The sequence below is a fragment of the Lissotriton vulgaris genome, chromosome 5 (assembly GCF_964263255.1).
Source record: "Lissotriton vulgaris chromosome 5, aLisVul1.2, whole genome shotgun sequence".
NCBI lineage: Eukaryota > Metazoa > Chordata > Amphibia > Caudata > Salamandridae > Lissotriton > Lissotriton vulgaris.
The window spans coordinates 1771336133-1771354840 of record NC_141693.1 but is presented as its reverse complement, the minus strand read 5'-3'; positions in this window follow the sequence as shown (position 1 = coordinate 1771354840).

Genomic DNA, 18708 nt, shown 5'->3' with positions numbered 1-18708 from the left:
TTCCTTCCACAGCTTGGCCATCTGGCTGTGGAATGCCAGCATGTAGCTGACGACATCAAGGGGGAGATTCTTCGAAGTCTTCTCCCACCTCTCCTTGACAAGGCTGAGGGGCCCCCTAACGGGATGGCCATAGAGCAGTTCGAAGGGGCTGAACCCGACTCCCTTCTGTGGCACCTCGCGGTACGAAAACAGAAGGCAAGGGAGAAGGATGTCCCATTTCCACCTCAAGTCCTCTGGCAGGCTCCAGATCATCCCCTTCAAGGTATTATTGAAGCGCTCTACGAGCTCTTTAGTCTGAGGGTGGTAAGGAGTGGAGAACCGATACCCTGCATAGGCCTGCATGTAGGCCGACATGAAGTTCGTGCCCCAGTCCGACACCACGACCTTGGGGAATCCCACTCTTGTAAATATCCCCATTAGGGCCCACGCCACCACAGGTGCAGTGACGGTCCTCAGAGGAATAGCCTCTGGGTACCGAGTGGCGTGGTCCACTAACACTAAGATGAACCGGTGTCCCGCAGAGGTCGGAGGGTCCAACGGCCCAACGATGTCGATTCCGACCCGCTCAAAAGGGGTCCCGACCACCGGGAGCGGTTCCAAAGGGGCCTTCACTTTGGTCCCCGTCTTGCCACTTGCCTGGCAAGTCTTGCAGGTCTTGCAGTAGGTGTCAGAGGCAACTCTCATCCTGGGCCAATAAAAATGTGGGACTAGCCTTGCAAAGGTCTTGTCCTGGCCCAGGTGTCCAGCCAAGGGTATTTCATGCGCCAGTCCCAATAAGAAGGCCCGGTAGCATTGGAGGACCCCTAAGGCCCTCGAGGATCCATGCACTGGAACCTTAGGCTCACTGTAAAGGAGGCCATCCTCCTAGTACACATGAAAACTGCCAGTCTCCTGATCAGTTGCTTGGGCCTCGGCCTGTCGCCGCATGCCTTCAAGCGTGGGGCACTCCTTTTGCGCCCAACAGAATTCCTCCCGGGCAGGCCCTCCTTCCACATGCCACTCGGCAAGAGTCGGCAAGTCCCCCACGGGAACAACATCCACCTCCATGGACTTCGGGGGTACCTACGCGGGCTCCCCATCCATCACACGAGGTGTGTCCTCCACAACACTCTCCTCTTCACAACCAGCATTGGGTTGGGCCGTTGTCTCAGGCTCCAACCCAGGTTGAGCTTCCTGCCGGGCAGCCATGGACCGCGTGACTACGCAAGTCCACCCTAGTAACCCCAGCATCTCAGTGTGGGCCTTAAACTCCATTTCCTTCCAGGCGGTATGTTTTAGGTCGTTATCCAGCAGACAGTCCACAACCAAGGAAGGGCTTATTGCAACTCTCAACGGGCCTTGAACTCCTCCCCACTCAAAGGGAACCTGAGCCACGGGATAGTAGCTCAGACTGCCGTCAGCCAACACGGCCGGATGGAACACATCAGGTACTCCCTGCTTAGGGGACACCAGCCGCCTCACTATGGTGGTCATGCTGGCACCTGTGTCCCTCAGAGCATCCACCTCCTCCCCATTGACCTTCACCCTCTGCTGGTACTTAGCAGTATTCAATGGTAAGGGAGTCACAGGGACCATCTCTCTATCCCCAAGTGAAACCTGGGTCAGGCCTGTCCACTCCCCTTCCCTATCTAGGCGCAGCTCCATCCCAAGCGCTACACTAGCCACCCCGGGACGCTTGGCACCAGTGGGGGCTGGGGGTCGTTTGCGAAACTGGGCATCTCCCTTGTAGTGTCCAACCTACCCGCATTCATAGCACTGGACCACTTTTGGCTGCTGACTCTTGTCAGGGTAAGTGGGTTTTGGGGGACTGGACTGAGGTGAGGTACCTACTCCTCTCCCCACCTGTCTAGTTTGTGGGCCTCGTGATAACTCTTTCTTTTTATCTCCCCCCTCTTTCTTCTGGGGGACGCCCTGTCCGCCTTTCGGGCCATCTCCCCCGGGGGCCTTGTGTGACACCCGGGTACTAACCCAAGTATCCGCCTCCTCCGCAAGCTCACGGGGATCAGTCAGCCTGCGGTCCACCAAATGTTGACGTAGCTCGGGAAAACACTTATCCAAGAGGTGCTCTCTCAAAAAAAGATTGTACAGGCCCTCATAATTATGCACCTCGCTGCCACGCACCCAACCATCCAGAGCCTTACGGGCATAGTCAAAAAAATCTACCCAATTCTGCGTGGACAGCTTATGGCTGCCATGGCACTTCTGGCGGTACCTTTCGGGGTTGAGGCCAAACTTTTTAACGAGCGCCTCCTTCATGGGGGAATACTGAACTGGTCTTCCTTATCCAAGTACAGGAGGGTGTCCCTGACGTTGGGAGGTATATAACGGTACAGGCCACCTCCCTAATGTTTCTCGGGCACCCCATGGGTGGTCAAGGCCACTTCATACGCCTCTTACCACTTAGCAATGTCATCCCCCTAGGTGTAGCTCGCTATCACCTCCTTGGGTAACCAAAATCTGGGCTCCTGTTGAGCCCCTTGTACGCTGCCACCATTAGGACTTCCTGGCGCACCCAACTGCAATGCTCGCAGATCCATTTCTTTAAGCTGGAGCTTGTGCGCCAATTTCCTTTCCTCCATAGCTAATCTTTCTCTCTCCAAAGAAAGCTTCTTATCTTCCCTTTCTCTCTCCCTCTCGTGCTCTAGCTTGGCAAGCTCCCACTTCAATCGCCTCTCCTCCCTCCTGTCCTCATACTCCTGGGACGACGCACTCCCCCTGGATACACTACTCCCTACCCCGGAACGTCTTCCTGGCAACACATTGTCAGACATATCAATGGTGAGCAGGCCTGGGTCTTCTGGAGTGCCCGCCTCCCCTTGTGTGACCTGTCCCTCCTGTTCCCCATTCCCTCTCTCCTCTGGGTGGGCCCTTACCCATGCCCTTAAGGCGGTACGGAGTTCTTCCTTTGCGGCTCTCTGCCCAACCGGCACCCCCATCCCCTGACCAAATTCCCTAAGCTGCACAACTGTGTACTACTCCAGATCAGCTGGCTGGAACCCCATTTTGCCAGGTGGGTACCCAGATAAAATCAAGGAAAGATGCTAGGACGTGGGTACAATGCTGGGTCAACACAGGTCTCTACACACTCTACAGGCTAGACAGTGGGGGGTCAATTGAGCAAGCTTGTAGGCACGATAGGTGTCCTGTCTAATTGCAGTGCACTCTGTCCCACTGGAGGGTGCTGTATAGTCACAGGTCCTGGATCCCACCACTCGGCACCAAATGTAAGAACTGGGGTCACCAGTTCCCCGGGGGTAGCCTGGCACGAGCAAGGTAGGCACCCGAAAGCTCAGGTGTTAAGTGACTACACAGCACACGCATCTACTGAGACAATAAATGCACACGCAATTACTGAAACCACACCAGTATGCTGGATTCAATTTCAAATCAATAAGTTATTTATATAAGATTAGCATCAGGGTGATTTAAAATTCACAGGAGTATAACTTATTAGCTTCTCTTAAAACACATGGGCTGTATCACTCAGTAATAAAACCAAAATGAATAAATAATAAATATTAAATAACTGTAGGCATTTCAATAAATATTGAATTAGACAGGATTAAGACATTTCATTAAAGAGGAACAACCAATTGCTTGAGCAAATTGAGACATTTCCTTTAGCGTTATCGACTCCTTTATCAGGCAGGAATAAACCATTTCCTAAGATAACCTGACCCACCTCACCCGCCATCTTGAGGAGGTAAGGGTTGCGCTCTAGGCCATCAATCCACCCGCCCTCTTAGATTACTTAAGGGGCGGATTTCCACTCTGCAGGCAAAACCTTATTTGTTAACTGTTCTCCCCTGAGGCGGAAGCCGGGGGATTCTCCTCCTATTCTTTTTATCAGAACGCTTTCTGTTCACGTGATTGTCCGTGTAAAGGACTTTTTATTCTGTGCTTTTTAAAAACTTTTGGAACACAAACGATTGCTCACCTCACTGCGAGAAACGCTTTGTTCAAAGCGCGATTTCTGCTTGCACCTTACAATAGCGCTGCCCTTTCCAGGCGCGGTCACGTGACCTGACCCACCTCACCCGCCATCTTGAGGAGGTAAGGGTTGCGCTCTAGGCCATCAATCCACCCGCCCTCTTAGATTACTTAAGGGGCGGATTTCCACTCTGCAGGCAAAACCTTATTTGTTAACTGTTCTCCCCTGAGGCGGAAGCCGGGGGATTCTCCTCCTATTCTTTTTATCAGAACGCTTTCTGTTCACGTGATTGTCCGTGTAAAGGACTTTTTATTCTGTGCTTTTTAAAAACTTTTGGAACACAAACGATTGCTCACCTCACTGCGAGAAACGCTTTGTTCAAAGCGCGATTTCTGCTTGCACCTTACAATAGCGCTGCCCTTTCCAGGCGCGGTCACGTGACCTGACCCACCTCACCCGCCATCTTGAGGAGGTAAGGGTTGCGCTCTAGGCCATCAACCCATCCGCCCTTCCCGCCCCTCCTATGTATAAAACAGGAGGATCATCCCGTCCGCGCAGCGGGTGGGCGCAGCGGGCGCGCCAGAGGCAAGCCTGTCTGCGCCCGTCCGCGCCGGGACCGGGCCCAGGGCCATGACCCCTGCCCAACCAATGTCAAACATCAATAAGATGTATACTAGCCAAGGCTTACTGGCACTGCGGCCAGCCACCAGCACTTGATGTATAAAAATAATACCTTCAGAAATTCACAGCCACCTCGTCGCCTCCTGCCCCTATTGTAGCTGCACCATACCGTTACGACTATCTGACGCTAAAACCATACCAACAAATAATGATAAAGGAGCTGCCATAACCATTGCCCTTATAAATGCGCGCTCACTTGGAAAGCCCAGGCAGGAGATCTCCGATCTCATAACAGATTTCAAATTAGATGTTTTGTTTGTCACTGAGACTTGGACCGATGATACTTCTCTGCCAGACCTAGCTATAGCAGTACCGGATGGATATAGAGTATATCGCCAGGACAGGCCCAGACAAAGAGGTGGTGGGTTGGCCATAATAGCCAGAGATTCATATCCTGTTAGAACAACCCCTATTTCATCAACTTCCTGTGAAGCCATGCAATTTGCTATTAAGACATCATCTCTGTTCAACTTCAAAGGAATACTGATATACCGCCCCCCTGGTTTCAAAACAGCTTTTCTAACCAGTATTAATACTATGATGGAATCAGTGGCCACGGAAAGTACCTTTACGGTCCTAGGTGACCTAAATTTTCACCTAGATCAAAGTCACTTAACTGACTCAGCCACCCTCATTTCCGATCTGGAAACTCTAGGGCTAAAACAACGGGTTACGTCCCCTACCCACCTAGCCGGCCACATCCTAGATCCCATTTTCTCCAACTTAGAAGGCTTACAAATAACTAACATCTTACCCATGCCTTGGACTGACCATCATGTAATTTTTGCTACTATATCCACCAATACCCCTTGCAATAACAAATCCACTCCTAAATGTAAATGTAAATGTATAGGCATTTATATAGCGCACTACTTACCCGGAGGGTCCCAAGGCGCTTTGACCGCTGCGAAACCCTTCCTGGCTTCCCTGAGAGATGGTCCCTTAATGGGTATCTCCAGGGTGAGACCAGGCATCCCCGGCGGTCTGGTGGGGCCGTTAGTGAAGATGAGGCAAGCTAATGCCCAGAGTTGCCGAGTGTGAACGCTGATCAGAGTGGGCACCGAGGCGAGAGAATTATCGAGTCCGCTCACCCTGGTCCAGAAACCTGCCGCTCCGGGAATCGAACCCTGGTCCCGGGCCGTCCTCTGCTCTCGGGTCTGCCGCCTCTAACCAGTGAGCCACACTCCTACCCCTAAACAGCCTTTCAAAGATTGGAAAAATATCAATCAGGACGATTTAAAGTTATTATTGGACCACACCCGTCCAACGCTGTCCACAGAGCCCAACTTAGCACTTCAGCAATTTAACACCTGGCTGGGTCAGGCCACGAATCAGTCAGCCCCTACCAAAGAACTATCCAGGAACAGATCTAAGCCCACTGCCCCCTGGTATAATGAAAAACTAAGGGCACAAAAGCAAATCAACCGCAATAAGGAAAGATTATGGAGAAAAGACTATGACGCAGCCAGCAAAGCTACCTACAAGGAAGCTCTGGCACTTTACAAAGCCATGATTACTAAAGCTAAAAAAGACTACTACACTAACCAAATCCAGAAGGCCAGAAATTCTAGCAGATTACTGTATCAAATCACTAAATCACTAGCAGGTAACTCCCCAGACCTCACTCCTCCCCCATCGCAATCTTTATGTGACTCTCTAGCTTCTTTTTTCTTTACCAAAGTTGATGACATTTACCAGGCGTTCTCTGCAAATTCACTTTCCAGGACAGCCAACCCCCCTATTCCATCTCCAGCCAATTTGTTCCCCAGCTTCCAACCAGTTACCACAGACCAAATAAAAACTATATTGTCCACTATCAAATCAGGATCACCCTTGGACCCCTGTCCTCTCTCAGTACTCCTGCCGGTAATGGACTCTATCATACCACTACTCACTCAGGTCTGCAACTCCATTCTCCTTTCAGGTAACTATCCAGTCCCCCTTAAAAACACCCTATTAAAACCCCTGTTAAAAAAACCTTCCCTGGATAAAAGCGAGCTAAAAAACTACCGACCCATTGCGAGTCTCCCATTCATGGCAAAGGTGATGGAAAAAGCCATGAATATTCAGAATTCTGAATTCATAGAAAAACACCACCTCCTGGATAATACGCAATTTGGATTCAGGAAATATCATGGGACAGAGACAGCCTTGATTAAGGCTGCCGATGACATCAGAGTCATCAGGGATCAGGGGGGAACAGTCATTCTAGTAATGCTGGATCTATCAGCAGCATTCGACACGGTCGACCATACCATCCTGGTCGACCGTGTCGAGGAATTTGGCATTTGCCACACTGCCAAAGACCTTATTGCGTCCTTTCTAGCCAAAAGAACGCAGGCTGTTATCCTAGGACCCTTTCAATCGGCTCAACTATCATCTCCTTGTGGAGTACCTCAAGGCTCATCCCTGAGTCCGACACTTTTTAACATTTATGTGTCGGACCTTGCTAAAACCATCAAAACGCACGGGATGAGCCTAACCTCCTACGCCGATGATACCCAACTAGTGTTGGCTATCAAGGGGGACGGAGATTTAGTGGCAGAAAAATTCAAGAAAGGACTTGTAGACATAGGAGAATGGATGGCTACCAACTGCCTTAAATTAAACTCAGAAAAAACTGAGGTGCTCATTTTCGGACCTCTTCTTCCAGCCTGGCCATCAAGTTGGTGGCCAGAGGCCTTCGGTACCCCTCCTATCCCAACCTCTAAAGTCAGGAACCTCGGAATCATTTTCGATGAGGGTCTAAATTTCATGGACCATGCCAACAAAACAGTGTCCTCAGCACACCTAAAACTGAAGATGTTAAGGAAAATACGTCCTTTTCTCCCTGACTCAGCCATCAAAACACTGGTCACCTCTCTTGTCCTTTCTGCTCTGGACTACTGTAACGGCCTCTTCCTCAATGCCCAGTCCAGAGTAATTAATAAACTGCAGACTATCCAGAACGCAGCAGCACGTCTGCTTTCTGGCAAAACAAAATACGAATCAATATCCAACAGTATAAAGGATTACCACTGGCTCACTATCCGAAACAGAATTCATTTCAAGTCCCTCTGTATCGTGTTTAAGGCGTTTAACAACCAAGGACCCCACTTTTTGAAAGAACAGTTACAACGATACAAACCTAGCAGAGTCCTACGCTCAGCTACCCTTAGCCAACTGGACATTCCTCGCACTAAAACGGTTTCATGGGGCGATCAACGCTTTTTGGTGGCCGCCCCAAAGCTTTGGAACACTTTACCCCTAAACATCAGGGAGAGTTCCTCTCTCCTTCAATTCCGTAAGCTTTTAAAAACTTGGCTGTTCGCCCAATGATTCCTCTTTCCTCATGTTAACCGTCACAAATAACTGGTTTTACTAGCGCCAAGACGCCTAAGGGTAAATGATGCGCTTTATAAGTGTTAAAAATAAATAAATAAATAAATAAGATGACTCCATGCAAGTCTATGCTCTAGTGGGCAGTTAATATTTCATGAGGCAAGAACATCCATTACATATGGGCATAAGCAACACCTCCTAACGAAAGCACAGGTATGAAACTTCATTTACAGAGAACTCAGGAAGAACTTCATTAGGCAGGAATAGTTATCACCATGGGGCCTCAACAGTGTTCTGGCCCAATTCAGCGGTCTCCTGCGCACAACTAGGGTCAATGGGACCCCACAACAATTTTCCCCAGGGGAGGGGCGAACTCGGGGGCTCCTGTGGCCTTTCGCCCTCCTCCCTGGGGGTTACCTGGTTTCTTCGGCACTCGGGCCCTTGCGTCGCACCCAACTGGCCTTAGTGAAAGAGTGGGCCCTCCTGGTAGGCCTTGCGTGGCCTCCCAATCAGTTTCCGGCCCTACGGAGCCTGTGCCGGCAGGTGGGGGCGCTTGGGCTCCTCGGGAACACTTGTGATACGGTCCGGGGAGGTGAAGCTGCTTGGGCCCGTCACGGGCCTGGACTGAATGGGTGTCGGGTCCCCGAGCCAATCCACGGCTCGCTTTCCGCTGGGCCAGATCAGTGGGCTAGTTCAGTGTTCCTCACACAGCTTGGTGGGCAGCGCCTAAACTCTGTCACCCCCAGTGGTATAGGTTCCTGACTAGGCCCTACCGCCTAAATCTACTGCGTAGGTTCCCCCAGGTAAGTGATGCCTCAACTGACTCTGACTGGAAAGTTTCCCTTCCTTTCCTTATATAGCGACAGTTGGCAGTTGGCAGTGGCAGTTGGTGTCACCTCCCCTGTTCTGGAAGGTTCCTGGAGCTTCCCTTATTCTAGCTATGGGCAGGCGGCAGGCTGGTATTGCAACATTGTTTAAGGGTTCCAGCCAGCTCCTGGCTACTAGAGTGCATCTAAAAAGACCACGCTGCAGTAGCAGGGGTCAGTGGCAGCCATCTTTGGGGAAGAGAGCACCTGCACCTTAATATCGGGAACCAATGGGAAGGTACCCAATATTAAGGCCAACAAAAAGTAGGTGGAAAAAATGAGGCAAGGGCCAAAAAAAATAGGGAAAGACCACCCTAGGGCTGACAGGTCTAACAGGGGCCGATTCAGATCTGCCCCAAATATTGTAACATAGTGAAAATGTGTAGGATCACATATCACTGACTTTGCACCCAGCCCTGGTGCCTTTGACTGAGGGAGACTCACAATTATTTTACCTTTCAGTATTAAAACCCCAAACCAGAAATTCCCATGGTTCCTTTTTAGAAAGCGTGATGCCAAGTGCCCTGTCCACCTACAATAAGGCACTATAGTTTATCTGACGTTAACTGCTTATTGCACAGCTTCCCACAAACTTCTCTCACTGTTCTCTGGGCCACCAGTCACCCATCTAGAGACTGCTGAAAAACATCTAGCAAATGGAGATTTAGTATATACAGAGCTGTAATAGTTTAATACCTCAAAGGTCTTAATGATCATATAGAAATTAACTGTTTCCATGAACAAGCATGCAAGCACACCATGCCAACTTAGCACTCAAATGAAACCACCCATTTTGTGAAAAACATTGCTACACCTTCCAAGAGTGTAAATATAGCACCTCCTACATTTGCAATCCAAATGGGAGATTAAACAAATGTAGGTTACATTGAATTACATATTAGTATCAAACTCTCATTAATATGTTCCGGAAATTAGTTTACTAAAGGGCCCAAGAAACAGCATCAAAGGTTCAGGTTGTTGGGATGACAATAAACATAACAGACTGAGTTTGGGTCCAAGACTTTTATCGATAACAGAAACAAATCTACATTTTAGGGAAATAACATTCATTGCTGTGCAAAAGAATGCTCATGAACACCAAATAATCATGTACATATCTCAGCATGAACACATTAAAAACAATGTTACAGTATAATGACGCAGGATCCACCCCACCAATCCGACTCTTGCATGAACATAAAAGAGATGTGCTAATATCTAATCTAATATTTATTATTGCCTGCTGCCGAGGACTATACGGTTGTTAAAAGCCCTGAACCTGAGTTGCAGCGAGGGCCTATAACAGTAAGAGCTGGTGTGTGGCCGGGGGGGGGACGACGGACGAAGGGAAAGTGGGTGGAGGGGAAACAGACAACGAAGAAAACATTTTTTTTTTAAATAGGGAAAAAAGAACGTACCTGCTGCCTACTGCTCTAATGCTCCATGTCCTTGCTGCAGCACATGTTCACAGACTCCCCTGCGGCCAATCCTGATGCTGCTCTCATGCTTGAAAGCAGCGTTATGAATATGTGCTCCCAGCGAGACAGGGAACCTGTGCTTGCTGTCTCCAACCCAGCAGTGCAGCTATGTGGAAGGCAGCTCAGTGCGCATGACGGCCAGCCAAACAGACATCCGCACTGATAGCAGTGCCCAACACTCCCTTTTGTCACTGCCCTTGCGATGGCTCCGCCCCCAAGATTTGCACCGTCCTTAAACCCCAAAAATAAAAAGATAATAAACCTGTTTCATTATTGTTTGATTTTTCATGTTTTGAAGCTGGCAGGAGGGAGCTTCTCCGCCATAGAGGAGGAGCCGCCTCTGGCCTATAACGAGGAAGTGCACATTTAACAATCGGTTTCGCCTGAAGCAGAGGGCTATAAATCTATTAGAACATTCCACCCACTAAGGTTAGATTTAAACTTAAAAGAGAAAAAACGTGAAGACAAACATTGTGCCCTTTTTCGTCTGTATGACTGATAAAATTGAACAATGCAACAATGATCTGAGTGACTAGGATACACATGCAAAAGGGCTCAAACAGTGCACCTTTAGAAATGATGTGAACTTAGTCAGTTTGTTTGAAAATTCTATACGTCTACTTATATGATAAGCAAGGCAAAGCACAGCCTCATGAAATAGCAATATATAGGTTTATCAGATCCTGACTGTAGTATGTTATTGCAGTTATACAGCAGCTACTTGAACAAAGTACTGTAGCTTTGCTCCCATAAAGTATTCCATATCCCTGTTATTTTCTTTTTTCCTGCGTTAATTTTAGGTTTAATGCTGTTCGTAATCATGATTGGCAGTCCCCCTGGTAAAGAGCACCATGAAATGCATTGTATTGAAGCATGTACTACTCCTGTGTTGGGCACAGAAGCACTTGCTTTACTTTTTGATCTGGCCTGGGAAGTGTTTCCATGGCATGCGTGGTGACCACCGAGGTGCAGTTATCTTGGACATAGCATTTAGCAGTGTTATGATAAAGAGGATTGAGAGATAGCTGCGAACTTATGGTTTTCAGTAAGTTGGAAGCTTTGACCAACTCTGCAGGCCCCTTTATGGTGTTTCTTGTGTTCAGATCATAATCTACTGTTTACTGCACGGCGTTGTCCAACTTGATAATTTGTTTCAAGTTTTTTGGTCCAGAGCAGTCATGGACGGAGAGAGAAGTGGTGGGATGACCTACTGGGATGGGCTTTGCCACTATCAGCCCATATCTGAATTTCAGTGGGAGATGTAGAGAAGTGGTCATAGTGTGTAGCTAGCTGGGACCTGCAGTGGCGGACTAGATTAAATTGCTTTGATTGGCCAGCAAGACGTGATGGATCTCTTCAGTTAGTCCATGCTGGCTCAGATGGTGATGGCTGGTGTATTGGCTGTTACAGTAAGACCACTCTTTGTCAGTGAAATTGCTCTCCCACCCTCGCAGATCCACCATTGAGTGAGGCCTCCCCCAGGCCCTGCACTATCTAGTGTGAGTGATTTAGGACTTCCTCCACCCGAAGGTTCACCTGCGCCTCATCCCTGGTGGTCCACTGGACCTCTGTCTCCTGCTTTCTGCTCCAGTTTTCCACTCGTTTTCACTTGTTTTTTCACTCGTTTTTCACCCTCTTTTCTAAATCTATATTTCTGGGTTTTTAGGTCTCGCCTGTCGATGCGCATGCGCATCGAGCAAGCGAGACTATGGGGGCTTATCCACTCTTTGTCCAACTTGCAAGGAATCGTGGCGATTCCTTGCAGTGCCCATGACTTTTAAGCTCAATGCGCATGCGCATTGAGCTTAAAAGCGCATGCACATGCCCCCAGCCGCCTGCCTTGCCTACTCTCCTGCCCCCTCACTTCTTGATTGCACGGCCGCTAGGCCGTGCCTCCCCTACTCTCCTCCCCTCGCACTCCTCCCACACCCCGCTCCGCCCCCTCCCGCGTCTGAAAGCTCGAACTTTAAATGAAGAAAAACAAGAATGCTGCATATTAACCATCAAAGTAGGCGTCCATAATACTTTATTTTCCATTTCGACTTAATTATATTTTATTACCTGTTCAAAATCAGTTTTTGCGTTTTGAATCGTGGCATTAGTACGTGCTCCGTTCAGTGTTACAAATATCAAGGAAATAGCTTCAAGATGGCCGCTTTTTTTTACTTACAATACACTTCCCTTCCGTTGCTTTACGTGCATGGGTTGTAGGCCTATCTTCGTTTTTTTTTCTTCATTTAAAGTTCGAGCTTTCAGACGCGCCCCCTGTTGTGTTGATTTTCAGGTCCAATTAGAAGCGGTTCGGTATGTTTTTTTTTTTACATTTTTTTAGAACTGTATTGACGGTGTTCCTTTCGCTCCGCCAATATTAAAAGAAATGTATGCCCCATAACAATAACATTCAGCAGGGGTATGCGTGTTGTGTGTACATGCCAATATAGTTCTCAATAACGACACGTACTCTTCTTTGGGGCACACTATAATCTGCTGCTCATATGCAGCCATATGCATCCATCCAATGCCCTCTTTCCCACCTCCTCATACCACTGTGCTCTTTCCTCTACAGCCCTTCTTCCTTTACCTCGGTGTAGTGGGAAGATAGATTGACAAACTGAGAGATTCAAGGTAAAGTTTATTACAAGCTCATACAAGGGCCCACAAGGAGCCTGTAGGTCGATGTGTATCAGTGGCATAGCGGGCACAGCGTCTGTGACAGCTGTGACGTCACATAAGTCATCTCCGAACATGCAGTACGTAAGAGAGGCGGACAGCCGTCGCCAAGAGCTTCTGGTACCGGAATTCACAGAAGGTGGGTTAACGGGTAGTGGGTGTGACCGTATATAGTCACTTCCTGTTATAGACATAAAAGATGTACTAGACGTCATTTGTAACTCCTGCCATGAAATTGCTTTTCAAAGGAAACACCCTACGTTCTTTAAGCTCCCGAGAGTTAATAAAGTAATTCTACCATACAACTTATTACGTTTTCCAGACGTAAATAGGAATAGCTACTAACTTCTTTATGTACTGATAGTCTTATGGTTGGCATTTTTAGGTCTCACCCTCAACCCCTCACCCTCACTCACCCTCACCCTCAATCACCCTCAACCCCTCACCCTCACTCACCCTCAACCCCTCACCCTCACCCTCACTCACCCTCACTCACACTCACCCTCACCCTCACCCTCACTCACCCTCATCCTCACTCGCCCTCACTCACCCTCACCCACCCTCACCCTCACCCACCCTCAACACCTCATCCTCACTCACCCTCACTCACCCTCAACCCCTCACCCTCACTCACCCTCAACCCCTCACCCTCAATCCCTCACCCTCACTCACCATCACCTTCACCCTCCCTCACTCTCAACCCCTCACCCTCACTCACCCTCAACCCCTCACCCTCACTCACCCTCAACCCCTCACCCTCACTCACCCTCAACCCCTCACCCTCACTCACCCTCACCCACCCTCACCCTCACTCACCCTCAACCCCTCACCCTCACTCACCCTCACTCACCCTCACTCACCCTCACTCACCCTTACTCACCCTCACTCACCCTCACCCACCCTCACTCACCCTCAACCCCTCACCCACCCTCACTCACCCTCAACCCCTCACCCTCACTCACCCTCAACCCTTCACTCACCCTCACCCTCACTCACCCTCACCCTCACTCACCCTCACTCAGCACAACCACAGCATCTTCACTAAATATATTTAATAAACTTTAAGCTATTGGCAATATAAAATAAAATCCATTTTATTTACGTATTAATTATTAATTTTTTTTAAAAGCCATTGATTTTTTTTATATCAATACATATAAGTCACATATAAGTGCCGTTAATACAAAACATGTTGCTTTACAAATGCTAGAGGTGTCACATTTACAAAAATTATAACTATTGGCTTTGTAAAGAAGAAAGCTATTAATTTAGCTATTTAGAAAAAACAACACATAAATAAAAAACAAAAAAATAAATAACACCTATAGCTCAAACTTTACTACTGCGAGACCTATTGCATTTCCAATGCTTGTTTCTGCTTTCTGCACTTTCCTGTGCTTTGATAAACTTCTCTTTTTTCCGCTTTCCGCTCCAGTTTTCCACTTGTTTTTACTCAGTTTTTTTCCACTCTATTTTCACCCTCTTTTCTAAATGTATATTTCTGCTTTTTTCTGCTTTCTGCACTTTTCTGGGCTCTGCTTATCTTCTCTTTTTCCAATCTTTCCCACTCTCCTCCTTTCCCGCCCATTTTTCCCCTGCTGCTGCTGCCCCTGTGCCCCTCCCGCCCAGCACGACCAGCACAACCAATCCAGCTCCCTTCCCCGCTCCATGGTAGCTGCGCGCAACGGGCGCACCGCTGGTGCGCCAAAGGCAAGCCCATCTGTGACCCAACCGCGACCAGTGCCAGGAACCCTAGACCTCTGCCCTGCCAACGCTACGACCCAGAAGCACTCCACACACTCAACCCAGGCCACAACAACAACTGCAAGCTAACATCACCAGCCGACACCCACGGACCCTTCAGCTGTCACCGCTCAGGCACACCTGCAGCACCCCCAAGAACACGAATCCAGCACAATCCGCCCACAAGAACACAACCAAACCGAACACCCTGCAATGCAACCTACTCAAGGTCCGATCACTCCACAAACACGCCACCGAAATCTGGGACCTCCTCAACAGCACCAACCCGGAAGTAGCATTCTTCACCGAAATCTGGACCAACACCACATCAGGACCGGCCATCGCCATCCCCCAAGGATACAAGACCTCCAGGAAGGACCGGCCCGCCCGGGAGGAGGAATCGCCATGGTCCACATATCCACCCTCTGCCTGAGCACACTCTCCGACGATCACACAGACCTGATGGAACACCTTCACTTCAACATACAGGCCAGCCCCACCGCCACCCTCCAAGGAACCCTCATCTACCAACCCCCTGGACTCCACAGACCCTTCGCCAACTCCATCAAGGACATCACCACCACATAGGCCGTCGCATCCATCAACTACACCCTGCTGGGAGACCTCAACTTCCACCATGACAACCAACTGGACTCCAACACCGCATCCCTCCTGGACAACCTCCACAACATTGGACTCTGCCAGCTCGTGACTGAGCCCCCGCACTCAGCAGGACACACCCTTGACCCCCTCTTCACTACAGGAAACTCCATCACCTTCAGCCACACCAACGAACTCCCATGGAACGACCATCATTGGGCCCACTTCACCTTCTGAACACCCACCATCCAGAGACACCAGCACCTGCTCCCACGAAAAAAACGAGACCAAAATCATTGACGACCAGCTCACCTCCTCACTCAGCAACTCCACCCCAACCATTGTGGAAAATGACGACCCCCAACACCGCAGCCGAACCCTGCATAGATGGATTTCAGACAGCGCCAACAACATAGCCCCCCTCAAGAAAAACAACAATACCCGCGCCAAGAAAGCCAGATAGTTTGCCACTGAACTTTGAGAGTCCAAACACACTTGGCACGCCTCAAAAAGGCCTGGAGGAAGACCAAATCCACCAAAGCCCACAACAACTTCAGAGCTGCCATCAATGCCCACCACCAACTCATCAGAGAAACAAGGAAAAAACAATCGAATCACTCACACAACAGCAAGGAACTCTTCAACCTTATTAAGGAGTTCACCCAACCCACCAACGACTCTACTGACATCCCTCTCTCACAAGACCTCTGTGACAAACTCAGCACCTTTTTCCACCACAAAATCAAGAGCATCTATGACAACTTCGACAAAGCAACCAACACACTTAACCTTCACCAACCACCCCGACACCTGGAAACCAACGATTGACAACTGGACAGCCCTCACCACCGAAGACACACTGAAGCCAATGAAGTCAATCCACTAAGGGGCCCCCATGGACCCCTTCCCCCACACATCTTCAACAGAGCTGCTGACACCATCGCACCCATGCTCAGCCACACCATCAACCGCTCTCTGGTGACCGCCTCGTTCCCCGACAACTGAAAACACGCTGAGGTCAACCCCCTCCTGAAGAAACCCTTGGCAGACACCACCGACCTCAAAAACTACAGACCCATCTCCCTGCTCCCGTTCCCAGCGAAACTCGCCACATTCATCGAAGAGCACAACATTCTCGACTCCTCCCAATCCGGCTTCAGAAAAATCCACAGTACGGCATCCGCACTCTACTGGACAAAGGAGAAACAGTAGCCCTCATCCTCCTCGACCTCTTAGCGCATACGACACAGTCTCTCACCACACCCTAATATGCAGAATCCACGACGCAGGTATCCAGGACAAGTCCCTAGACTCGATCTGCTCCTTCCTCTCCGACAGAACGCAGCGGGTCAGACTCCCCCCTTTCCTCTCAGACCCTACACCTACCACCTTCGGAGTCCCCTAGGGCTCCTACCATAGCCCGACGCTTTTCAATGTCTACATGGCTCCGCTCGCCCCATCGTCAGAACCTACTGACTCAACATCGTATCGTACGCAGACGGCACCCAACTCATCATCTCCCTATCCAACAAACCCAACACTGCCAGACACAACTTTCGAGAAGGCATGGAAGCCGTCACCAAATGGATGAAAAACAGCTGCCTACAACTAAACACCAACAAAACAGAAGTACTCATCATGGGCCCAAACCCTGACGCCTGGAGCGACACCCGGTGGCCTCCCACCCTAGGACACCCGCCAACCCCCACGGACCACGCACGCAACCTAGGAATCATCCTGGACTCCGAGCTCAAAATGGACCGCCAGATCAACTCAGTCTCGTCTTCCTGCTTCCACACCCTCCGCCTCCTTCGTAGGACCTTCAAATGGATCCCACTCGAACAAAGAAAGACCATCACTCACGCCCTGGCAACCAGCAGACTCAACTACGGCAACGCACTCTACGCCAGAATAAGCAAAAACCCCAACCGCAAGCTACAAACCATCCAGAACGCTACCGCAAGACTGATCCTCGGCCTGCCAAAACACTGCCACATCTCCCAGCACCTGCGTACACTCCACTGGCTCCCCGTCGAGGCAAGAATAACCTTCAAGGCACAGACCAGCATACCTGAACAGCCAACTCAAATTCCACACACCCCAAAAGGACCCTACGATCAGCCCAGCTCTCCTACGCCGTGGTCCCACGCACCAGAAAGACCAGATCGGGAGGCTGCTCCGCCTCCTTCCACGTGGTCAAAGCCTGAAACGCCCTTTCGCTCCACCTCAGACAGACAACATCGCTCCCCATCTTTGCAAGAAACCTCAAAACCTGGCTCTTCGACAGACCCACTCCTTGATGGAATGGATCCAGCATCCCCCCTCCTCAGCGCTTTGAGACACTTACGGGTGAGTAGTTGCGCTTAACAAACTCCTGATTAATTACTCAGTGATGAACAAAACCTGTACCAGATTTGTCTTTTGCGACTGTAAGTTGTTTAAGCTGCCATTGGCTGATGACCACCGAGTGCTGAGTGTTATGGCATTCGTTTGGAGCAGAAGGGTTATATTTGACTTGACATTATTATCTAATATTCAGGCTAACCATACGTCAGCCCATATTACCCTCCCTAGATACAGAAAATAGTGTGCTTGTTGGGTTGTTCCACATATGTGAGTTGTAAACTGTATATTGTAATTGTGATTATCTTTCTGGGTCCTGGGATGATGTGGTTGTCTTGGAAATAGTGCCATTCATTGGCACGTGGTACAATGAAATATATTCTGGTAAAAGCGTAAAAAGGAAAGGTCAAAGATTGAAATTCTTATGGAGAAATTATTATCTACCCAACCACTAATAAAGCATTTAAAGCAAAAGGTGAGATATCAAAAACATGTTTGAAAAAAAATGGTTCCTACACGAGGGTCCTGTGATGACGTGGCTGAGCGGTGGGAGTCACACTGCCATAAGCAGTACCCTACATATTTTATAAGATTACAGGCTAGGGGTCATTCCAGTGGTATGCCACACAGGCTCAATTGCGCACATATTACTTATCGGGAGGGGGGAGGGCGGGTAGGGGGGGGGACTAGAAGTCATTCACAAATTTAAGATTAAAACAATAAAATACTCTTGGTACTTGCATCTCAAAACGTCTCCATCCTATGTGGGTCCTTTCTAAGTGCTACTATTGCATTATTTTACTACTTTAAGTGTATTGGTTTTGTAAACAAAAGTCGACCATTCAAGCTAACTACAGGCCACCATATAAATAGTCGAAAACAACTAATAACAACGGATTTTGCAGCGTCGATTAATTAAAAGTACTACAATACTGCACAGTTTATCATATAGTATCACAATTAAATGTAACTATTAATTCGGAAAAAAAGACAGAAGTAAAACTGAAAATAGAAGTAAAACTGAAAATAAAAGGACTGTTACTACACAAGGTAAATAAAAATTATATTAAAAATA